Source organism: Pteropus medius, unplaced genomic scaffold, assembly GCF_902729225.1.
Source record: "Pteropus medius unplaced genomic scaffold, Ma_sr-lr_union100, whole genome shotgun sequence".
Taxonomy (NCBI): Eukaryota; Metazoa; Chordata; class Mammalia; order Chiroptera; family Pteropodidae; genus Pteropus; species Pteropus medius.
The window spans coordinates 4,715,802-4,739,141 of record NW_024344241.1 but is presented as its reverse complement, the minus strand read 5'-3'; the positions used below and the strand labels follow the sequence as shown (position 1 = coordinate 4,739,141).

General features: G+C 37.7%; 1 protein-coding gene and 1 long non-coding RNA gene across 4 annotated transcripts in view; both read right to left on the bottom strand.

The window, feature by feature from the left end:
• The window catches only part of LYRM4 (LYR motif containing 4), a 136,930-nt gene that overhangs the window by 72,178 nt on the left and 41,412 nt on the right, over window positions 1–23,340 (bottom strand). The gene's annotated exons all lie outside the window — the stretch shown is intronic.
• LOC120607690 (uncharacterized) lies at window positions 8,304–23,334 on the bottom strand. The gene is made up of 2 exons (XR_005654198.1): window positions 13,672–23,334; window positions 8,304–11,791 (listed from the first exon to the last, which is right to left on the bottom strand). It is a non-coding gene; the product is annotated as an uncharacterized LOC120607690 (long non-coding RNA).

Below are 23,340 nucleotides of genomic sequence, written 5' to 3'. Positions count from 1 at the left end.
ATTATAAAAGTTCTGCTTCTTAGCTAATTGGGCTTAGAGACATCATACACATAATTAATCCACTAAAATGTTGTCATTCATGTTTCTCGGGTAGAAATAAATAAGCTAAGTGTCAATACAAAATCACAAATGATGATTCACTTAAGTAAGTAGATTTGCTTACTGGGCTAACCTGAGAATATTAGCATCTTCCAGGAGATGGTTACTGATGAAATCTAGAAAGCCTATAATCCTAGAGCTTTTATAAAACCTCTGGATTCTTTTGAAATTTATACCACCTTCTTACTCCACCTTCTCCAGGGCTACCAAGTATGGCAGGGTTCAGGTGTACACTGTGGCAGTCCTGACCCTCCTTCCAACCCTGTAGCTGTTATCTACTGATTTCCTTCCTTTGATAATTTTGCTACCTAGCTCAGTTTTCCTGTATACTCATTTCTCTGCCAGCATTTTTATGCTTTTCAGCATCTATGTTGCTAACCTTGCAAACATCCTGGATTATACACATTATCCTCAAATCTAAGGATTCTCACTGCTTCCCTAACATCACCTACCTACCCTTATGTATGTTGCAGCTTGCATCTCACTGCCATATCCAAGACCCAGACCTTCATTCAATCTCCCATCCTTCTGCTTTTTTTTAGTCTGTCATTCCTGAGCTTGTTCTTCCTCCTCAGTGTGTCCCACAGTTGATCGGTCTTTCCCATTCTCATAGTCCACCTGCCCCTTTTAGCCTCATAGCTGATCTGCTCAGCTGGGGACTGGTGACCAGTCACTGCAGTGATGCTTACATGGGAAACCTTGCTTCAAAAGACTTCTACTGCTGCATTCTCCTTGCCAATCCCGCCTGGGGAGATGGCACAAAACTCTCCCTATCTGCTCCTGGATGCTGCAAAACAGGACTGAATGGACTTGTTGATTAAACTTTAACTTTGTCATCCCTGTTGCAGTTATCCTTGTACCCATTCTTAATGGGATCCATTCACTTTCTTTACATCTGCTGTAACAAATCTTTTCTTAAGCTACATTTCTCAATCCTATAACCCAAACTTCATACAGAGTTTTGCTCTTTACATGTTTTAAAAGGATACGGACCATGTAAGAGGAATGAATTTTCATGTCAAGAAAAACAAAGGTAAAATAAATTATTGCTATATTTGATTACATAATTACAAGTTTTTAAACAGCCCCCAACACAAACCAGGTTGAAAGATGAATGACAAAGCAGGAAAGAAGAAAATGTGAGCTTTTTCAATTTCTTCTTTGCCTCCGAATTGTCCTACATGTCTTTTTATCTATTCTATTCTCCTTCCCTTCTCTAACACTATTTGAGATTCCTTTAGGAAAACACATTTTGTCCTGGTTGCTCTTGGACCTTGCTCCATTAAGTTTTTTTTCCTATTCTTTATTGTATCTTTGATGATTTCTTTTGCATTGGCTCCTTCCCCTTAGTCAAAAATCTTTACATCTTTAAAAAATCCAAAAAGACAAAACAAAACAAACAAAAAACCCAAAACAAAAACAATCCCAGACAGACTCTTCTACCCATTCCTCAAACTCTTAAACAGTTCTGTTCTCCCCTGTTTTTCGCTATCAAACTTCTCTTCCACCTTTTGTGCCTCTGCCTCTGGACCACGAGGCTGCTCTGGGAATTCTGTTCTCTCCCATTGAAATCATTCACAGAATTACAAATGGCCCTCGACCACCTCTTCCCAGAAGGCTTCCTGCTGAGTGCTCTATAAGTAACAGACACAGGAAAACATCATGCCTTGAAACTCTTCTGAATACTCTTTATTGCCTCTTCTCTCTACTTGAGTGCTCCCTCTAGGCAACACAGCTCTATCTTAGAGTTTCACCACTAATCAGACGACTTCTAAACTTGAGTCTCCTGCCCTAATTGGCTTCTGAGCTCTAGGTATGCATTTTCAACTGTTTGTTGGATGTACCCAGAAGTTATTATGCCAGCATCTTAGACCCAGTATGTCTCCAAGAGAACATTTCTTTCCTTCACATGGATCCTCTTTGTCCCTTTATTGCTAAAAGCATTCCTAATGAACAAAGGCTCCCTGACCCCCCAACAAAATCGCATTAATATAACATGTGAACTTTACCCATAAAAAGGGAGCTCAGATTGGTGACCAGTGGCCTGACTGGGAAACAGGTGGTAATCTATTCCAGGAACTGGTAAACTCGGGTATTCTTTTTCTCTTATTAAAACTGAGACAGGTATTAATTAATGTGACATTTCTAAAATTCTGGGATGTTGTGTAGAAGTAATTAAGACTTTAATTAAACCAACAGTGTTGATATTTTCAGTTTAAATATAAGTGTAGTCATTGGTTTCGTAATGACTATTTTTGCATTTTTTAGCTACTCTAAGGTATTTGGAGAGTTTGAAAGCAGAGCTATATTTAGATTAGTAACTGCTTTTTAAATTGGTTAAGGAAATATAGTTTAGCTTTTAATCAATGCTTAAATGCTTAGTAAAGATTCATTTTAAAGTTTCAATTATTGGATATATAAGATTAACAAGTGGATCATTAAATTGAGAATAAACTTATCCATGGCCATAAGTCCCTTGGACATTAAAAGGCACTAGACCCTTTAGAGATATGTCATGCATGTCTATTTAGTGGTCTAGACCCATGACTTTAACTAGGAGCGTCCAAGTGCTCAGAACTACAAGCTTGAGCATGTGTATTTTACAGAGGTGGTTCTGAGATGCGACCTTGTTCAAGAACCACTGTTTAGAACCACTGTTTTAACCAGTGTGATAGAGTACAGTAACCAGTAACTTAAATTACTAGTCAAATCACATTTGCTTGACATCAATGGACCTTCTATATTCTTTAGATGAAATGCATCAATTTTCAAGGAAGCCATAACCTAAGAGTGGGAAATATTTTATGTTACAGAGATTTTTATTGTAAAAAGATTTAGTCTGCATGTATGCTTTATTTTTCAAATTTAGCAGTTGCCACATATAGTTGTAGAGAGTATAATGAAAGCATAAATCTTAGATTCTAAATGAGAGTACCTGGTACACATATATTATTTCACTACGAAAGGCTTCTCTTCGCTGCCCTTTCTCCCCTGGTTTAGTCTCCACGTGGAGAAACGTTAACCTAAAGTTAATGTGCATTTATTTAGAAAGCCATTTGGGAATCGGGTCTCTAGCTGGCTAATCCAGAACATATGGGTAATGGCCACAGAAAGGAGAGAAAATAAAACATGCTGCTTTGTAATTTCCACCCCTTCCTATGATGTATAAAGGAAAGGCTCCCTGTGCTTTCAGCCTTGTATAGCATTTTCCACTTGCTGCTGGGACTGTAATCTTAAATAATTAAATGTGGGATTCTGCAGCTTTGAGTGGCATACATCGCTCTTTTTTAACCTTAGTGAAAACAGGTTATATGGTGTCTGGCATATAAGACACACAATAAATGGCTGCTGCTATTATTATTATTACTATACTTGGAACTATTATTTAGTGAAGCAAAGGTTTCTCATCCAAAAGGGATCAACAAATATGAACATAATAGAGATCTCGGTTGTTAAAAATTTCTGGAGAATGAGCCTACTACTGAGTGATACTGCTAAACCTACACAATCTCCTTTTCTGAGTTTCACATCAGACCTCATTTCTCTCTACTCTCACTCTCTTCATTTCCCTCTTCAGATCCAAAACAAGTATGTGGTATAGACAGCTATTTCTCGTGTTTTGGCTGTGTAACTAGAAATACACAAAATAGGCATGAAAAAGAATCTGACAACTAAATAAGAAATCCTGGATCTTATTTAAAGCTCTGTTTGAGTTGCTAAGAATAATAAAAAGTCTTATTTTCTTGTGTAGCAAAAGCATTTATGGAAGAAATTAAGGGGGGTAATCTAACCTATTTTCTTGTCTTCAGACTTGACTGCATTGAAGACAAATGATTTTTTATATTCTTAAATATCCACGTTATAGGTGCTGTGTCTTAAGATAAACAAATTCTAAAAATCTAAAGTAGGATACAAATGGTGAGTGGCATGGAATTTCACAATAAATGGGCTCAAACTTATAACTGGATAGTTTCCCCTTCTTCTTCAAAAGAGCTATCTCTTAAAAGAAAAAACTTATACTTTCTTTTTTCCCCTTTAGAAGGCAACAGATATTAAACAAATCGGTGTTCACAACCCTATTAAGGCTTGACATTACTCTGTGGAGATGCTGTTAAAAATCCTATGAAAGAAAAAGGAATTGCTTATATTTTATAAAGATCAATCTTATTAACATTTTAATAAACTAATTTAAACCATCTGGTGGAAAATGGGTCTGGTCCTCCAAAGAAAATAAACAAGATAAAAATAACTTGAGTTCAATTCCTTTAAAGGAAAAGAAAACTCTTTTGATCATATACCCTGCATTCTAACATTATACTCATTCACCCACCAAACCCTGTTGAGCACTTTCTGCGGATCAAGTCATCATTCTGGGTTCTAGTATTAAAGAAAGAATCTTTGCTCTTAAGGTGCTTCCAAAGGGTAATAAATAAAGAGTGTGGATATCAGCAGAAAAGCAGGGAGCTGAAGTAGGAAAGCTGCAACTCCAATGAAACTGTGAAGGGCCCCTCCCTCAGGGTAAAGCCCAAGTATGGGATGCAAGGTCCTACAGGTCTCTGGCTCCTGCTTATCTCTGAAGTTTATCTCTACGATCAGTACCTCTCATCACTAATTACCTTGCCTTCACCTGGCTAACTTCTACATGTTCTCTTTCTCTTCATCTCCTGTCCCGAGGGCTGAGTGTGTCTTAACATCAATGAATTCCTAGTACATGGGTGAAAGACTGGCACAAAGGATAAATATTTGTTCAATAAATGAGTGAATGAATGAGGGAAGCTCTGTGTGGGTGACTAAACAATGACTGAATGCCTGCCTCGAGCTCAGGATTGGGTGGTGGTGGGGATGGAAAGCTTGAGCCCAGGAGGCAGCATGGCAGAGGGAAAGAACACAGGCATTTAAAATGGCTGAAAAGGGCGTTTGCCCAGGAGAACACAGCTTGCTTTTCAGATAGAGTCTAAGCTTCTGGAGACTTACCAACAGACAGGGTTTTGGCTTCAAATAGCTCTGGGTTAAAATAAAAAGTGAATATAAACATATGTCTACTTTGTCAGACATGAGCTACATAAAGTCCACAGTACAATACCTGACACAAAGCAGGCCCTTGATAAGGTGAAATCTAATATAATATAAAATATAATACAAAACAATACTACCTAGTAAGAAACCCAGGGTTTAGTAGGAGAGACAGACCCACAAGGAGGCTGATAGACAGACAGTGAGTAGCTTCCTAAGGATCACATGGCTGGTAAGTCAAGAGGCTGAGATCTAAACAAAGGCTTATGTGGTTTCCATGTCTGTGTCAGGTGAGATGTAAAGACTGAAGACAGATTTAAGAGTCATCCTCAAGGGGACAGACGAGTTATGGTGGTAGATGCAATCACAGGGAAAGAAAGTGGCTGCTGATGGAAAATGGAGGCAGCTCTATTCTAGAGGGACAGAGGAGGAGGGGCAGCAAAGGAGACTGGGACGGGACTGGTGGGAGGGGGAGGCAAGAGTGAGGAGTGAGATGCCAAAAGCTGAGAGGATCTCTAGGAGTGGCCACTCAGAGCGGTCAGATGCTGCTGAGACATCTAATTGGATGAAAGCATACATGTTGTTTGTGGCAATTAGGAATCCACTTATCTTTGCAAGAACTGTTTCGGTACAGCTGGGATACAGTTTACATGGAAGTGAAGCTTTTGAGTGCAAGAAGCGAAGGAAAAAGAGCTGGACAGGAGCTTGACCGAGAAGCAAAGAAGCCAAAGTATTTCTGGATGTGGAAGAATGGAATGTGCTTTAAGGAGAATGCAGTGGAGCCAGTATAGAGGGGAAGGGTGAGGGTTTAGGAGAGCAGGATTAGCAGAGTTCCAGAGGAGAAAATTGAGGTAACTGAGAGCAAAGCAGAACCAGTAACTTTGGTAAAAACAATGGTGGCTTCTTTATGAGGTAAAGTGGAGGGAACTGAAGATTTTTCTGGCCTGGTAAGTTTGATTAAGATGAAAGTCTACTTATTCAATGAATTGGTATTGGAACAAGGGCTTGTTATTTTGGAAAAAGTTAAGTTGAACCTCTACCTCCATTCTTAATACCAAAATAAATTCTAAATGCATCAAAAATTAAACATGAAAAAGTACTCATAAAAGCACCAAAAGAAAATACAAGAGAATTTTTGTAATCTTGGAGTGGGAATTTAGCATGATGTAAAATTTAAAGGCAATAAAGTAAAATATAACTACATAAAAATTAAAATCTTCCACATTAAAAAAAATAGACAAGGTCAAAAAATAAATGACAAATGGGGAAAATATATTTGTGATAAATATGACAAAAAATAAGACAGTGAATAAATATAGAATCACTTAGGTTAATATGTATTACCTATCTTCAACTTGACCCATAACTAAAGAGATGCCACCTTTTACAAACTGGATTGATAGAGATGAAAACATCTAATATTCTCAGGACTGAAGAGTGAAGGTAAAGACAAGATTGCTGGGATCAAAACTGCTGGGCAATGTGGTAATGTTGGGTCTACATTTTCAATGCCTATACCCTTGACTTAGCTTGTCTACCTCTATGCCTTTATCCTACACAGGAACCAGGATGTCTACAACTGCACTACTCATAATGGAAAAAAGCTGGGATCAGTGTAAATGTGCACCATTAAGGGTTGGTTAAATTACAAAATAGCCATACTATGGAATACTACTGAGCCATTAAAAAGAGAAAGGTTATTTGTTCTGACATGGGAAAATGTACAAGACAGGTTGTGTTAGGCAGGAAAAAAGAAGCTATAAAGGAGTATTTATAGCGTAATATCACTGAGCTAAAAAAAGAGTAGACATACACGCACTATCTCTAAATGTACAGGAAATTTGTAGAAGGCCACATGAGAATCTTAATGTGGAAAATGAGATTTAGAGTCAGGAGAAGAGGGTGAAAAGAACTTTATTTTTGCCTTTAAAGTTTTTTATTTGGAGAATGTATTATTTCGATAAAAAAAAAAAAATACCAGCAAATAAATGTGAATGAAAAAAAAGACCAAGTTACCCAACTTGTAAATCGAAGGGACATTGTTGGCTGTGTTTTCTGTTCTTCATTTTAACATGATCATGATAATCATATCAAGGAGTGTTTAAGACCTTAGGCTTGCAGTCAGAGTGTGAATCCTGGCTCCCTTACTTATTAGAATGATGGTGGATATGTTAATTAACCACTCTAACCTTTAGTTTCCTCATCTTACAGTACTGGTTGGAAGATTAAATGAAAAGTGCATGTACATTATTTAGCATAGAGCTTGGTACAAAGTAAGTGCTCAATAAATGTTCTATTATCATTTATAGAATTCTTGCAGTTTTCCAGTGCCCTATTATATATAATTATTACCTGACTCTTGCTTTTTAGATTATAAAACATTATTATCTTAATTCAATTTCACAACAGATCAATTTTTACTGCATTTCAGAGAAATTAAGTGGTTAGCCTAAGATTACAACCCAGGATTAGAAAGCACATCTTTTGATTTAAAATTTCTCCCTCTCCATTACAGCTGTCTGAAGACCAACAAGCCCCCAGGCCCTATCTTTTGACATGAATTTATGTCAGTTGTAAAATCTTAGGCATTAGGGACCATGAAGCTTTACATGATTCCATGGGGTACTTTGGACAGAGCAGAGCATGTGCTATTTATAACTCAATTCTGTTGATGATCACAACTTTCCTTAAAGAGATTTTGAATTTGTCTACAATGGTTAGCAATGACAATTACGAAGAGTTCAAAAAGCACACACACAATCCCCCCGCCCCAAAGATGGCTAAACTACATGTCTAAGAAACCAATACATGCTTAATTTAATCTATGAAACTAATCACTATTGCCCCAAATTTAGGCATTTTCATTAGAGTACTATTGTGTTCAATAAATTCTTTAAATAACAGAAGTGGAACTGACCCAAAGAATGTTTTTCCTGGGCTAAAAAAGTAGACTGATATTGGCATCTTCACCTTGTAGATGAAAACGGAATTTACATTATTTTTCTAAAGTCCTTTAGAGATTTAATGGCAGAACCAGAATTGAGTTCAGTCTTCTGCTTTCTAATTTACCTCAAATTTCACACAGAGGGATCACATTCTTCTTCGCTTTTATTTTTTCATAAGATTTTCCTGGAGTCAGTTCTGAGTTCATTTTGGGATAATAAAGTATTATACTAAGCACAAAGAGGAGATAGTACTGGAGTCACAGTAAATTCCTTAATAGACCCAAAGTAATTGATTTCCTTGAGGTTTTTTTTTTTTTTTAAAAAAACAGTTTGGTTCAAACTGAGAATACTCAACATTTTTTAATAGTTATGATTTCTAAATACTCTTCTTATACATAGATGTATTTTCTGCTTAGGAAAAACCCATTTAGAAGGAAATTCATTTGGTATTCTATAGCAGTACCATCTCTGTTCTGAACTATATTAATGAGAAATCAATTGACTGTGAAGGCTCTAATAGGATCTGACACTAAAAATTTAATAGAAATGTTATTTATTTAACCTCCCTAAATATATGCATGCAAATACACACATGCACACAAGCACAGTATGATAACTGGTCCATCTCTCATGTAACTGAAAACATCTAATTCCAGAAAACATTTTAAATTAGTCATCTTCCTCTGATATCTATAGAAGCATTTGGGGTCAGACTTTCCTGGGACATAATGCAGCTAGAAACCACTGTGCCATGTCTCAGCTGTTCATAATGAGTACTCGGAGGGAATAAAACAGACAGTGTAAGTTAAAATTCCTATTTTAATGGCAAGGTAGAAGGTCAGCTGTTGATTTAGTGAACTCAAAATCTCAATCTTTTCCTCAGTCAAGGCTGCTGAGAATGTACTGGTATTATGTTCCATCTCAACAAAAATAAAGATTAAAAAATGTCTAGTTTGCCATTCCCTCTGTGGGGATGTTCCTAGGTTAGAGTCCCAAGAGTCAAAATATAGGGTCCCTTATTATGGTATATCCTTAAGATCTAAAATGAGAAAGATATATTGTGGATTAATCAGTCTAAGATTTTAAAATCAGTTTTCTAAACTTTAAATAAGTTAATTTAGAACAACTGAATTGATATAACTCTGATCAGGGAAAATTCAAACCCTAAATGCCAGCCTGAAAATGGCCATAATCCTATATTTACCAGCATTTTCATTATGGAGTACAATAAGAGAGAGTTATTAATTATGAGAGGTGAAGCATTCACTGTGTACTAAGGATTACAAGAGAAGCTGCAGGAAATGATTACGAATATAAAACACTCCAACTCTACCCAGAACTGAAAATCTAAGATGTGGCCATAAGTATTTCTTATCAACAAATAACGGGAACCCCTCACGGCCTCACAACCACAGGTCTCATTTGACTGTGCTTCTCTTTACTGTGCATCGCAGGCACTGCATTTTCAGCCAACACTGAGGCAAGACCTGCCATCAGCAAGAACATTATGACTCACTGAAGGCCAAGATGATGATTAGCATTTTTTTTTTTTTTACCCATAAAGCAGTTTTAAATTAAGGCATGTACATTTTTTTAAACATATAATGCCGTTGCACACTTAATGGACTACAGTCTAGTATAAACATAACTTTTATATGTACTGTGAGACAAAAAAATTCATGTGACTCGCTGTACTGCAGTGGTCTGACAATGAACCAAGGTATGCGTGTACTTATTAGAATGAAAGCTTGTATCTGAATCTGTAGAATGGTGAGTGGCTGAGGTTGGATTTGCTAGGAGCAGTGTGGCTTTTGGGTCCGTACTCATAACTACTGTACAACACTACCTCTCTGGCCTCACTTCTGTTTGGATGCACAGGAGACAATGTCTAACCCTTATTCACGTGATGGTCCTTCAGGTATAGGAGGACTGACTTCCTGGACCTTCCATCTCCGTCTCTTTTTCAAGCCAAACATTCTAAAGACTTCAATTACTTAACAGATGTGTAGTCAGTCCTTCAGCACCTGGGTCTCCTTCTCCTTTGGGTTTGGTCAAGTTTGTCCATGAAAGGTAGGGAGTCCAGCCATGGACTCCAACAGCCCTGGGTTTGAGTCCCAGTATTGCAAAGTCATTGTTTGACTTTGTGCAAGTAACTTCGGCTCACATAGCCTCAGTTTCCTTTCCTGAAAAATGAGCTGATAACAGTTCCTTCTTCAGAGGAGTCCTCACCGTCTTTCTGTTCAAACTTTCTGTTCAAACTTTCTGTTGAAACTACTACTCAAGAAGAGCCTTGGCACAGCACATCACTCTTAGGGAAGACACAGTAGCATTCATTTAGACAGTGACACTGAACTTTATGGGAATGTATTGTACTGGCCTGGGAAATAGCTTTCTTCTATTTTCACTGGAATGATTTGGTGACACTGACTCAATTCTCTCTGTCTCTTGCTGCACAGTTCCTCCTTTCTACTAGGGAAAAAATCCTCATAACAACAATTTATAATACATCAAAATATTGACAAAAACCTTAAGCCCTAATGTCTGAAGATAACCGTGGGCATGATTTATTATAGAAGTTCCAATGTTATAACTTAGCAATTAGGAAATATTGATAAATGCAAACACATTATTGACGTCAATTAAAAAAGCACAAGATTGATAAGCCTCCCACAGTGCTTTGACACAGGCAGTTGGAGAGTAATGCCCATCAATACACATCTAACCTCTATAAATGCCAAGGGAAATTAGGCTGTAGGAAACAAAGGGTGGCTTCACATTAAAGTGAGATTATTTAAACAGATGAGCACCTAGTCAACAGGAATATCTAACAGAACCTCAAGTAAATCCCCACAGAAAAAAAACCAGAATGCTTACTGGTGATTCAGGACAGGAAAGGAAATTATTCCAGAGCAGTCAAAGAACATGACACACTAAACTGGCTAAAGAGTGTGCCAAATGCCTGAGCTGGTTGGATCTGATCATATAAGTGAAGAGCATACACCAAGCGAGAGCCTAAAAAGGCAGTTTTTCGGGCAGTATCTTAAAACATATTCTAATATTCCCAGGTACCCTATTTTGGAAAACATGAAAAGAGTTTCAGATTTATTTTCAATGGATGGCACAAACAATCAAGGCTCCATTCTCTTTGTAGAGGGGACAATGCGGATTTCAGCCTGAGTTACTGAGAGAATGGAAGCACTGGGAATTTGTGAAGGAAAATCAGTTTAAAAGGAAGGAAAGATAATAAATTTTGGCCATGGGTTTCGAGTGTTGGTAAAATACCCAAATGCAAATATCTGCTGGGCATAGAGTTTGCATGAAAAGAGAGGACCAACGATGACGTTTTAAGAAGTGAACTACATCAAATCTGTAAAGAATAAGGACATAAAAAAGACTGACTTCGTGATAAGGAGGTGTATGCTTTTGAGACAGCAGTTAAATTTTTGCATGGAAGAAGCTAGAGTTAAAAAAAAAAAATCAACCAACACCTACTGTGTGAAAGAACTCTATGAGGCACTGTGAAAGGCAAAGCACTTTGCCTTTGTCCATCCAAGATGCTCATCCTCTTCAATCAAAGCTCAGGGAGGGCCACAATGTACAATGAAAGACAGGGTTTCTCATCCAGAGCTTCACATGGTCAGAATCAACCCATGGCTATCCAGGTTACACTGCCAAACCATACTCATCTCTTACAAGGGCTGTATAGTCAGCAAGGGCTTGAACTGGTGCTCAACCTACAGAGAATGGAGTTTAGATATATCTGAAAGTGGATGCTGAGGACAATCAGTGCAGCCGAAGGCTGCAGATAGTTTCAAAACAGACCAAAGTAGAGAGCATACTCATATCAACCATCTTGAAGGGATGAACAAATTTTACAAATATCTTTCTTGATGTATAGCTATTATTAATCTATTAGTAATCTTTTCTTTCCATATATTCTCCCTGAAAGGAGAGAAGGTGCAAGACTTCTTGAATATTTTACCTGCAGTTGAAATCTGACTTGGGAAAAGGCCTGCTATGAAGATATGGGACACTGCGGATATTCTTTTTGCCAGGGTTTTTGTGACTTCTAGAAGTGCTGGATGGATGGGCAGCAAACCCTCACGTGCGCTAAAAAGTACCCACAAGAGAATGTAAAATAACTTCTCCCTGAGATGACGACTAGACTCCTGGGCAGATATCTCTGCCTTTCTTTTCGCACTAAGCCTAGTTATTCTACTTGGTTGTCAAGAGTACTGTGTTGCAACACCAGTCCCAACCCTCAAGAGCACCATCAGGAGTGTGCACTATCTTTCTTGATGTGAGCACAATGAGTGTTCAGTTGTAATAAGTTTCACTGTTTAATCTATAAGAGAGTCTATCTCTGTAAAATTACAATAGAATACAAATTACTTATTCTAAAAGGTTTAACTTAAGAGATATCCAGAGATCAGTAATCACAAAAATCAAAGACATCTTGCCCACAGGACCCACCTTCTGGAGAACATGCCCTTTGTTCAGGGTGACAGGTGAGGGTGCCCACTCAGGGGCCCTCCCTAGCTCAGTATACTGGTTCACAACCTTGGTTACACACTGTAATCACCTGGGGAGCCGTGAACATACTGATACCTGAGTCCCACCCCCAGGGACTCTAATTCCATTGGTCTGAGGGGCCCGGTCATAGGAATTTGTAAAAGCATCTTGGGTGTTCTAATGTGCAGTCAAGGCTGAGAACCACCAGCATAAGGTAAAAGTCCTGTCTTTTAAGACCCCACTAAAGGCCATGTGGCCTTTGGTCCTCCCCAGTAATGAGGTTTAAAACAGAAAGTTGAGTTGAACTAAATTCTAAGTGTACTACAAGATACGGGCACAAAACATTTTAAAATTAAGATTAAAAATTTCTTTTCCTTGAGGAATCATATCACAGTTGCTTTGAGATTGGTTGCAATATTTCTTTCCAAATATTGCAAAGTGCTTAGGTAGTGGAAAACTTCACTCATGTATGATTTAAAGTATCTGAGGTGAATAAATGAGTAAACATAGATATATGATATGAAATGCACTAGTCTTCACTTAGTTTCCTTTTACTGTCAAGGAAGGGGTACAAGGAATCTGGCAAACCTTGGTATTGTATGCCTAAAAAGTCCTGTGTGTCCAAGTGCACGGAGAGGTACACATGCTCTTCCCTATCCAGCCAAAAACTTTAAATCCCTGACAATGGCTAGGAAACACACCAAAGCCTCATATGGCCATCAACTAGTAGGTGGATGGTCTGACTATTCTTCTGAGTGAGTTATTTCACTGGTTAGCCTTCTGCTCAGCTGTGGGTCTGGCCTCCAGGCTCATCTCTGTAGCTGTTTGTTGCCTATAGAGGAAACACTGTCTTTCAGACCCAGGCAGCAGTAAAGAGCTCTGAGAGTGGGGGTTTGCTGCACCTCATTTCTCTCTGTGTACACCTGAAGATCCAGGGCATGGAATTCAAGAGTCCTAGGGCTGTGGGTGCCATCCCTAGTGACCCACGCCTTGACTTTGAGCACTCACTGGCTCTAGGGAGAAAGGGGTTTCCAAAGCTACAAAAGTATAAATCAAATTTTTATAAACTTCATTTTATTAAAATGCAATTAAAGGCTCTTACTGTGAGGTAACATGGTATGGTGATGAAGACCTCTGCTCAGATCTGTTTTCAACCAATACTGGCTACGGAGTCTCAAGCTCCTTAACCTTTCTGAGCTGGTTTCTTAATTCCTTGGAGCCTCAGCTTTCTCACTTGTAAAATGAGGAAACTGCAGAGTAGCTGTAAATGATGTGATCCATGCCTGTAGCACGGGACACACTGTAGGAGATAATGAAATGTTAGCCCCTTTAGTCTTCATAGTCAGTGAATAACCATAACCAGAATTCATGTTCACAGGTGCTCAAAAACCTCTACATTTTCTTGGTAATCTGAATTTTTATAATGGAATGGATTTGTTTAAACAAAGCACCTTGGCAAGAACATTACCACATTTGATCTTCCTACATTTCCAGGCATGTTTGAATTCACACAAAATTCTTCCATAAGGTAAAGGTGAGCAGGTTACATCATATTGAGGATCTTCATGTTTACAACACCTGTATTCCATAAAGCTCTGGAGACCTGACCAGAGAGGCAAGTGGAGCCTGACTCATTATGCAGTACTTGGTTTCCCGGACTTGCCTTTGATTCTCCACCTGTTATGAACAGGCTGATTTCTCTCACATATAAACATGAGGAATATGAACCTTCCATCTCAAGAAGCTGCCAAAGGAAGATGTAGGCAATGGAAGAAACACACAGCCTAACACAGCGAAGTATCTTTTTTGTTCAAATCTTTGGCCAAGACTGACTGACTTTAATGGGCCTTTCCAGCATGGCTTTGACACAGATTGTCATAAGGTCATATGTATGCCAGGGCTACCATTTGCCTCCAAAGAGAGAACTACTACAATTGGGTATGGTTCTAATTATTGCTCCATGTTATGAATAAAATTTTGTTAGCTCAAGTAAGACTTTTTGCTTTGCTGATAAAAATTATTTTATAAATAGAGTGACACTGAGCCACTACTAAGAAATTCAGTATATGTAATTCAGCTCTTCAAAATTAAAGTGCATAATTCATTTGGCAACATTTTCTAAGCACCATCAGTGTGTACGGCACTGTGTTAGGTGTGGGGATAAACACAGTCCTTGTCCTTAAGGAGACAAGAATAAAAAAACTCAAATAAACTAAGAAACCACATGTGCATGTCTCACTCCTTGTCTACCTCTGTGTAGGCATTTGTTAGAATGTACATGTGAGGTCTGCTCTTTATCTGTCATTAAAAAAAACAAGTTCTCCAAATACAGACCATTATTGGCCCCTTCTGCCCCTACTTGGGTATATCATTCTAGTAGACACTCAATAATACTCAGGAATAGATTCTCTGAGGTGAGTATTATAGAAATCTAAGGAAACTTTCATCCAAGCTCTGCTAAGGCATACCATGTTGATCAGGCACTGTTCTATAAATGAGTGTGGATGAAAAGACAACTGTGGAATCGGATCTTTCTACCTGCATAGTCTGTTCTGCTTGTTAGGCCTGTTAAGGGTTTCTGATTCTGAACTTTCCATCTTCTGAATCTGAGGTCAACTTTACTTATTCAAATTAAGGCACGCTCAGTTTTCACTCCTGCAACATTGAGACTTGTGAGATATATTTGGTCACTAAGACCAAATATATTTTGGTCTTATATATATTTTCTCTTCTTCCACAATTTCTGACTTAGAGCTTTGAAACATCCTCCGAATTTCCTAAGTGTTGAGAGTGATAAAGCCGTCTCCTTTGTTATGTTAATGAGAATTTTTGGAAGCACCTAAGGACGGGGACTGGTTGCTCCTAGAGCCAACAAGATTAGGGAGTTGGAACTTTCTGTCCCCTAGTCTCCTTCCCCAGCTCCAGGAAGAAAGAGGAGCTGGAGATTGAAACGACCGTCAGTGGCGACTTATTTAATCAGTCATTGAGACGATGTAATTAAGTCTCCATAAAAACACAAAGGTCAGGGTTCGCAGAACTTAAGGGTGGGTGAACACAAGGAGATGCAGAAACAGTGGAATACCTGAAGAGGGCACGGAAGCTTCCCGCCCCTTCTCATTCACCTTGCCTTGTGCAACTCTTCCATGTGGATGTCCTTTTATAATAAACTGGCGACTTAGTAAGTAACGCGTTTCTGAGTTCTGTGAGCTTTTCTAGCAAATTAATCAAATCCAAGAAAGGCATTGTGGGAACATCTGATTTATAGCTAGTCAGTAAGAAGCAACCTGAACTTGTGATTAGCATCCTGAGTTGGAAGGAGTCGATGCAGCCTCCAATCTGTAGCCAGTTGTTCAGAAACCTGGGCTTCTGGCTGGCTTCTGAAATGTGTTTGTGTAGGAGGTGAGGGAGCAGTCTTGTGAAATCTAATTGTATCTTTAGGTTGACAGAATCAGAATTCAGTTGAATTCTTAGGACACCCTGCTGGCATCCAAGAATTGCTTGTTGGTGTGGGGAATCCCTATCTTCCATGTTGGAACTGGGTCTGGGAACCCCCATTCGCCTTCCAAAGAGCAACTTGCCCTACCTGCTATTTTTATTTTCCTATAGCCTTTCTTTCATTTCATTGCCTAGCAGTCTGCAATGTGATGAGAATGTTTAAAATAAGGAAGTGAGATTATGGGGACTAAATTTCCCTTTTGCCCTCCCAGGTCGACTCAGTGGATATACTTTTATCGGCATGTGATAAATATTTCCTATATAAACTGTCACTTGGAATGTAGTTTTCGCAGTTCCACCTAAACTACTGAAAAGCATTTAGCAAAGTGAGACCTCTAATACAACAAGTACCATATGCCAAGAGCCTGCAGATTAGTAAAGCCTCTCAAAGAAGTCAGCATGGATGAGATAGGAGAACAGAACTGCCTTAAAGAGAAACTGGTGGCAGCTCCGTTTCTGCCCCTTTACAGGTGTGCAATCAAACTGTGACACATCTCCATTATTTCAGCACATAAATTTTTTAAAGATGTGTGGAAAAAAATATATAAAGCATTATCTCACATGTATTCACAAGGATGCTAACAAGTACACGCGGTAATATCTACACATTACAAGACTTCTGGTCAGAAAGGCCAAGTCTGCTGCTCATGCCACCAGTTAGAGGCAGAGCCTGGGCTAGAATCAGTCCTGAGCTGCAGTTTACAACTCTTCCTTCTGTGTCTTCCTACGAAGCTACCTTGCCTTTATTAAGTATTAATGGAGTGCTTACTATATCGATATCTACAAGGCACTGGAAATACCACGGGGAACAAGAAAACCATCCTGTCTCTCTGGAAGGTCAGAGGCTAAGAGCAGAGATGACATACAAACATGCTATTGCAAAGCCATGTAGTAAATGCTGCAGTCACACTTCAGTGCTTTGGTGGGCCAGCAGGCAAGAAAAGGGGAGAAAGGGCATTAAAGGCCTTCCCCTGGGGAGCTGGCAGAGGCTGAAAAAAGTTCACTGGGCTTGCACTGGATGCCTTGTGCTGTGCTGGTCTAATGGACATGGAAGGCCCAGCTCTCAAAGATCCTTCAATCCAGCTGAAGAGAGACTCAGGTGCGTCCAGCCACGAAGCAACTGCAATGCTGCAAAGGCAGGACACAAAGTATGACTGTCCATGGGACAGGTTCTACATAATACAGAAACGGATACGAGTGAGCTGAGTTCCTAATGGTTCCTTAAATTGTCTAGAATAAAATAAAAGAGTGGCTAATGTCTTGTAGGAGAAAATGAGCTCAGCTTAAAAAAATATTTCCAGTAAGAAAACAACTTTAATATGAAAAACACAAAAGGCTATAAAGATAGCTGGAAATAGCTACGAACTTTGAATTTATATTTTCTCTTTCTAAGGTCTCCCCTTCCCTATGCTCCTCTTTCTCAGTTTTTTTAAGTCCCAGTGAAGAAAACCTCATTAGTAACTGAGGATCTACAATCTGTCACTTATATGAAAGGCAAGCTTCTGTCCCCGATTCACAGGCCTGCTTAAGTCACCATAATTCATGTAACATTCCTGCCATCGCTGGGTGTTAAAAGCTTATATGAAGTATCACCAAAGGCTTTTCTCGAATTGGTTCCCCTGCTGAGGCTGACTATGAAGAATGAACATTACATAACTCAGCATTATGTAACCCAGTTACTCTCCCACGTGCAACAAAACATAGTGTCTATGGGATCTGGGCAATCAAGTTTGCTTTTTAAACTCAATTTAGTGAGTGACATAACTCACCCTTGGTCAAAATCCAACATTCACAGGTATGTTTCTGGGACCTAATAATCATTATCAATTATTTTCAGAATCAGAAAATGTCAGGCGTGAAAGGGACCTTAGAGAGCCATGGCATGACCCTCTCCTTATCTACAGGAGGAAGCTGCATATGAGAATTGCCTGTCAGCTGCACTGGAGTTGGGAGCAGAACCCACCTCTGCTGGCTCCTCGGCCGGCCAGCATTCAGTGATTGAGCATTTATTGAGCTCCGATGGCATATCTATCTCTGTGTGGGCAATTCTGGAATATACTCACTTATTAGTGAAATTCAGAAATAACCCAGTCCAATCTCAATAAGGAAGTTAAAAGTTTGTTAAATATGGCAGATTCATAAAAAATTCTTGTGCTACTGGAGATCTTGGAAATCAACGCACTCAATTTCTTACTTTTTATAAATGAGGTATAAAGTGTCATGGACTTTCTGGTGATTTGATCATCTACTGTGATAGACTTTGAAGGAGAATCCATGTGACCTTGGGGTTGGTGCTATTTTTCATTATATTAAGGAGGTGAGATAGGTGGGGAGAAGAAAGTACTTTTGAGGCTGTTTGAAGTAGAAATGTTTGAAGAAAAGGTAAATATTTAAAATATGGATTTAATTGTATATTAACATTATTTAATAAAACAGATTATTATAGTATCACATCTTAGAGAATTTTTAGAGCTTTTTGATTATTTACAACTGACTGATCCATAAAATGACACTTTAATTACTGGATTGAGGAAAAGATAAAATTTCTGACAAACCATTTGGTTCTGATATTTTAAAAATATCACACAACAAGTACAACAATAATGTTAATTTAAGAACAGTATTCCTTTGTCTTTAGTAGAAAAATTGAATGATGATAATGTTTTAAGAGAGATTAAATATCGTGACCAAAGAGAGCTACTGAGTATTAGGATTTAAATTTAGGTATATCTTGCTCAAAACCTCTTCTCTTACCAACCACTCTTTCTATGTCTCTGAGTGAAACAACAACAGTTTTTTATACTGAGAGATATATATATAATTACTATCAATAAAACTATTCTTCATATGTATACACAGAGGAAACCCATCAAATTGGAAAAAAACCCAACTGCAGATATAAAAATGCTCAGGAAATGAGTACATGTTCTCATACACACACTGGGCATGGGGGTCACTATCTCCCTGCATCTTAGGGAATGTTGTACAGAAAACACAAATTTACATAAACAGGGGTGAGCCCCTTCTATTGCTCTTCTTAGATGTGACATTGTTCCTTTGCCATCTTGGGAAAAGATCTTCTACATAAGCATGACTAGAATTAGCTTTGATCACTTGAAAGGACAAGCCAAGCAGTAAGGAATCAAAAGGTTTTCACTGAAGGGCACTTCAGCGATAACTTGTCAGGAAAAGCACAATTGGAGCTGCAACCTTCAGATCTACAGAGAAATTCTGAGCAAACACTTCTTAAATAAGGAGGCTGAACTTTAACATTTTCAGACTGTGGTTTTAGTATTATTTTTTCTTTTGAAGGCAGAGAGTGAGAGCGTTTTTTGAGAAATGATAAAGGAGACCAGATCCTAGAAATAAACTATTCAGGAGCCTCTAGAAGGTAAGCTGTTAGCTTCCTATAACAGTTCTAAATGAACAATTAGAAAAAAGAAATACACATCTTGCCTTCTTTCATCTCCAAAGTCTTGTTTACTCACTGTCAATATAAGGCCACCCATAGTTTGATCCTTGTAAGAACTGGCTAAAAAGTGAGAATAGATGTGGGCCGACCGTTCTTCCAATTGTCAGTCCAGGAAAATTATTCAAATACGCCAAGTCTGAATTTTTTCATCTAACGCAAAGATAATAGCATCTTTCTTATAAGGCTGCTCTTAGGAGAAACTGAGACAACACATTCCAAGTGCTTAGTACGTAGTGTCAGTGCATTGAGAGAGCACAATGAACTCACACTGACAACAAAGACACATCACCACCACCACCATCACACCACCAGCTTCATCAATAAAATTGTTTCTTTATAGATGTGGTAAATAAGGCAAATAAACAACCTGCCCAAGATCACAGAGTAAGTTATTATCAGAGCTGAGATTAGAACTTCCACTTCTTGCCTATGAGATCAATATACTTTCTCTTCCAGAGTTGATGAGATCTACTTCCACTTTAGATGCTTCAGCAACAAAAACAATTCAAGAATTAAAGAGTGAACAGTTATAGTAGACCAGGTGGGAGAAGAATAATAAAAATTCTCAAATGAAACTTGTGCAAAAGCTTTGCATAAATAGCATTACTAGTGCCTTCTTCATGAACTCTTTTGAACGTGGAAATATGCAAATAACCTATTATTAGAGAAGAAAAAAAACAGAAGTGAGAAAGGCTTTCTTTAGAAAGAAAATAGAATCTTGCTTTGTACACATTGACCTTGGAGGAATCAAGCAAATTTAATGGGCAGTCTTCAATCGAGAGGTATTTCTTCTACAGGAATATCAACTGTGGGAATACTACTGCCCCAGACTTGAGGATTTACTGGAATTTCAAGAAAAAGCAGAGTGAGAAAATTAGTTTAAATTCTTATACGAAGAAGTCTTTTTTATACCTGTATAGGAACTATATACTGAATGCACTGAAAAAAAATGAATGTCATACATAAACCAAGCTATAAAACTAAACAACCCTTCTCATTGCCCTGCTTTCTTAAACTCTGAGAGGGGCTGAGGAATTTTTCATTTATATTGAAAATAATTCATATATCAAATACAGGGTTCACTTAGGGGACCATCTGGTCACCGTATATAAATTCACGTTGATTTCCTGAGGATTTTTATTAGAGTCTAAGACAGAATACTTAAATATTCTTTGCCTCTGACTGCCTTATTATTTTTTAAATATGTAGACTGATCCTTTGATCTAACCTTAGTTGATCTATATACAGAAGAAAGTACTACTGAGAGACACTTTTAAACTATATATTTCTATTCTATTACATGAATGAGTAATAGATGGGATCTAGAATGGAGAAGGGCATTTGAATCCAAAGAGTGAAAGTGAGAAAAAACTTCTACAGGTTCTGATGGACCTCACAATTCCATCCCAACCTTGCCTACAAAAAACTTATAAGGTTAATTCATAATTAAAGATGGCACAGAGTGGATGCTTGGTAACAGTTTTGGAAAACAAAGTGTAGGCACAGAATTGCAAAATATATAGTGTATTTGATTTATCTAGTAGATTGTGTTTAACGTAGCTGAGAAGCCAGTCAGGGAGCAGGGAGAAGTCAAATTAGGGAGAAACTAGCATTAACATTAAGGTGGGGCTTGAGGAAAGCATTTTAATCTTTCTTTTGCTTATCACTTATGACATTATTGCTTTTCAATTGCTATTTCATTTTCTGTGAAAGAAAATGTTCTGTTCAGAGATATGTGCTAGTACTAGTGATATATCACCTAACACAAAGGAAGAAAGTGAACAGCAGAGGTGCTAGTGACATTAATAAAATCAATTTTCTGACTTTCATTGTAGCAGAAAGGTTGGACCAAGAGAAGTTTTTGGAATTCACGATGGTATAAAAACATAGATGGCTTACAACTTTGCTCATCTGTAGCTTAAATGATAGAGTTAAGATCTTAGTGAAAAATGGTCGAGGAAAGCTGAGCATAGAGTAATTTACTCGAAAATGTATTAGTAAGTTTCTGCAAATAAAGGGGATAGATATTTATGTGAAATGTTGAATTATGGAAATTTTAAACTGGAAATAGCCTTAGAAATCACAGTAATAATCCTTTGATTTTACTGGTAAGTTTCGAATGACTTGAGCCTCCCACCCTCAAACACCAGTGTTGGAAGTATTTAATTTTATTTTTCTCAATTAAGAAAAAAAAAATTGATGACTATATAATTCCTTTTTTGCTGGGGAGGGAGATTTTTTTTTTTTATTATTGTGGAAAAAATCTCATTAGCATCATAACCATTTTTAAGTGTACAGTTCAGTGCTAAGTACATTCACATTGTTTCAAAACAAATCTGCATAACTTTTTCGATTTACAAAATTGAAACTCTGTACCTATTAAACAACAATTTCACTCTCTCCCTGCTTCCTCTAGCCCCTGACAACCATCATACTACTTTCTGTCTCTATGAATTTGACTACTCTCAATACCTCACATAAGTGAAATCATACAGTATCTGTCTTTTTGTGACTGGCTTATTTCACTCAGCATAACATCTTCAAGGTTTATTCATATGTAGCCTATGTCAGAATTTCCTTCCTTTTAAAGGATGAATAATATTCCATTGTATGTATATACTACATTTTCTTTAATTTATCCATCAGTGGAAATTTAGGTTGCTTCAATCTCTTGGCTATTGTGAATAGTGTATAATCCTCTTCGTGTATTTTAAATGCTCTTAATATAGGGACTGACTTTCCTTTACTACATTAAAACTGCCAAGTAAATTTTAGAGATTCCCCCGAACTATCAAAACGGTACTTAAGCTAAACATATACATGAGAAGAGCTACAGAGTAAACTATTACTTTTCCCCCAAAGGATTTACAATTCTACATCTCTCCTAAAAGATGAGAACTATGGGTAAGATATCACTTTTAACTCAAGTTTCAAGAAGTGCTTAGGACACTGAAACGTATACTGCAGTGACTGCCATGACAAAAGACAGTCATTGTTTACCAGCTTCTCATTTCATGACAGGCACATTCAAAAAGTTACTGGTGGACAATTCTCTTGAATTGTTATTTAAAGACTAAATGATAAAATAGCAAATAAAAGTAAAAAATCTGGTTTCAGAGACTCTCATCTACCACTACCCAAAATGCCAATAAATCAGGTTCATTATTTTGCTTTTACTGATCTATAAAAATGAAATAAAGTATAAGCTAAGAAACATTGAAAATGTTTCACTTCACACACACACACTCAGGTTAACAAAAATGCATGGTACCTATAATATCAGCTCCTTTCTTCTAACTTTTAATGGCTGTACACAATGTCTGCTTTAATTGCTTACAGCTGTAGGTTCATAATTCTGGTCTGATACATTCACTATTTGAATTGCTTCACTAAAAAATCAAGAACTTAAGGACAGCCAATGTGGTATAAAATCGTCATCACTGAAAAGCTGCTGGCAAAATTGGTATGACTCTAAAACTTTGTCATTATTCAGAATTAGAAAATATTCACTTTATCTTCTCACTGTAGAATTATATACTATAGTAATAATATATTTCTTCATCCAAATACTTAAGTAACAGATAACTCTTGTTTTGTTAGAGTCACTCCTTACTTTGATACATGTATATCTCATCACTGGTAGGGTAACCAAACACTTGGATCTAAATTCAGTGCTAAATCCACCAGCTTATTTAAGGTGGTGGGGAAACTCTCAATACAGAATAGTCAGTCCTTTCCTAGAGATTATGGTTGTACCAGGCTACCTGCCTATGAAAAGGGCCTATAAAACAACTTTTATACACA